This window comes from Cibotium barometz, chromosome 6, assembly GCF_041138505.1.
Source record: "Cibotium barometz isolate CiBa-2024 chromosome 6, ASM4113850v1, whole genome shotgun sequence".
Taxonomy (NCBI): Eukaryota; Viridiplantae; Streptophyta; class Polypodiopsida; order Cyatheales; family Cibotiaceae; genus Cibotium; species Cibotium barometz.
This window is the reverse complement of record NC_141051.1, coordinates 32,736,662-32,739,139: the sequence shown is the minus strand read 5'-3', so window position 1 is coordinate 32,739,139 and position 2,478 is coordinate 32,736,662. Positions and strand designations below refer to the sequence as shown.

General features: G+C 44.4%; 1 pseudogene across 1 annotated transcript; it reads right to left on the bottom strand.

Annotated features, from left to right (window-relative positions):
- Positions 1–290: 290 nt before the first annotated feature.
- Positions 291–2,162, bottom strand: LOC147637653 (aspartyl protease family protein 2 pseudogene; annotated as a pseudogene). Its single transcript, XR_015266010.1, has one exon. The product of XR_015266010.1 is annotated as an aspartyl protease family protein 2 pseudogene (transcript).
- Between the last annotated feature and the right edge of the window lie 316 nt (positions 2,163–2,478).

Sequence of the window (2,478 nt, the reverse complement as noted above, 5' to 3'; positions counted from 1 at the left end):
ACATTTAATCCAATCTTAGATCCATATGCCCCACTTTGTTTTGTTAATGTGATAATTGCTATGACAATTAATTTGATTTTGCATGCATAAGCCCTACTTTGTTTTGTTGATGATTTTGTCCTTTTAATGCATAGTAGTGCTTGCTTGTACATTATGAGGTATAGTTGAAGAATAATTTATAGATCATGAAATTTTGCACATCATGAGGTATGCTTTATGAGGAATACTTGAAGAATAATTTATAGATCATGAAATTTTGCACATTATGAGGTATGCTTTATGAGGTATACTTGAAGAATAATTTATAGATTTTGCACATTATGAGCTATACTTGAAGAACAATTCATAGATCATGAAATTGAACTGCATGGGTTTTGGATGTTTTGAGGGCAATTGCAAATGAAATTCCACCCAGAGTAGCAAGCTTTCTCACTGCTAAGATTTCAAGAAGGAAGCATGATGGGGGCTAAATAAATTGAACACTTTTGAGGAATATTAAGGGATAGTGAAGGTGGTAATGTTAGGGGATACTAAATTGAACACTTTTGAGGAATATTAAGGGATAGTGAAGGTGGTAATGTTAGGGGATACTCAAGGGGGTAATGTTAGGGTTTGTAAGGGTGGGATGGAGGAGAGGTTTTAATGTTAGGGTTGGTAAGGGCGGGATGGAGGAGAGGTTTTAATGTTAGGGTTTGTAGGGGTGGGATGGAGGAGAGGTTTGCTAGCTGCTAGAGAGGGGAGCGAGTACAGTGGTTGCTTAAGAAGCCGAGTTGGGAGGCCTGTGTGTCGAAGGTGATGAGGAAGCCTCGTTGTTGGACGTTGCCAATGATGGAGAAGTCATCGGAGCTGGGGGCGAAGGCCAAGCAGAGCATGCGCATCTCATCATCGATGGGATACAGGGAGTTCTCTACAGGAAGTGTGATGAGAGCCCCCCCCTGGAAGTGAAGCTCAATCGTGGGCATCTGTGGCACGCCTGGCGATGGTGCAAAGTAGCACGTGTCGAAGATCGAATAGGGCCCTGCTGGCCTGTACCCCCTTATGCTTGCTGCTGCCCTAAATGCATCCCTCATTGGATAATACACACTGCCCACAAACCTTGATATGGTCGTCCCTGAATCTAGTATCACCCCCCCTCTCCCTGATGACCTCAGTGATAAATCAGATGCCCTTATTGAATTTATCATCGCCCCCCCAATGCTAATCCCTATTAACGGCACATAATAGTAGGTTAAATCCCTAATTGGGTTCCTCAGCAAACTGGTATAAGCTCTGGCTTCATCCCCTGCACTTGTTTGGCCAAAAATTAAGGCCCCTGGGCCTGTTGTAGACAGGCAATAAGAGAAAATCCCACCGGTTTGAGAAGCTACCTGTGATGAGAATGATAATGGGCCACGCCCTAACCCTAATAACCCTGCAGCACCCACAAAGAGGCCCTCATTATCATGGCCACAGCCCATCTCTATGCTGCTTTGGATCAGATTGTTGTTAACGTAGAATCTCTCCTTCACAATTGTGCCAATGGTGAAGGACCCATCTCCATAGCTTTGCTGGTATTGGCAGATTTGGCCTCTGCACATCATGATATCAGCCTGGGAGCACTCGCTTGATTGGCAATCAACAAGGCTCAATGAGGAGGAGGAGGCAGGGTCAAAGAGAGGGTCGGTTTGTTCATAACAGCTTTCACAAGGCAAGCACTGTAGCCACACAAGGTCACTCCCTGTGTCCATCACCAGTGAGAAATCCCTGTACCCTATACCCATCTTTGTAAAGAACTCTCCACTCCCTTGTGGTAGACCAGTGCTCACAGGTGCACTCACAGGTGCTGCACTCCCCATTGTCCCCACACGTGCACGCCCTCCTGTGGTGCCTCCCCCTTGCCCACTTGCCAATCCCACACGTGTTCTAATGCCATGCACACGTGCCGCATCTCTTCTCACCATTGCTTCAACCACCTCCCCTCTGCCCACCTCTCCTCCCTCCATAGTAACCTTTTTCTTAAGTGGATTCGATGGATCATCTCTATGGAAAAGTGGCAATACAACCAAGGTTTTATTGCTAGAAATTAAGCTATGGGGTTGGGGATGGGGGGCTCCAATGCAGGAAATCAACAATGTTAAGAGCTCTAAACCCAAACACAGCTTTAGAAACCAATTAATATCCATGAGAAAGCTAATTCTAAACCTAAACCAATTAATATGATGATTCTAGATGAGAGTATGACACATTAATTTATATTCTAGCTTGGTGTTTATTTATAGTGGTCATGCCTTGCAATGGCCAAGTGTGTGAAGCTTTGTAGTTGCATAAACTAAGGACTTTTGCATTGGCATTCAAAGAGAGTGGCCCACTTCAACTCCACAGTGCAAGGATTGCCTCTTTTGCATGCACATACCAAACAAGTCAACTATACCACCAAGAAGCTATTCTAAGGCATCAATAGAGCAACATTTAATTGAGGTCCATTCTATTACCAATGAT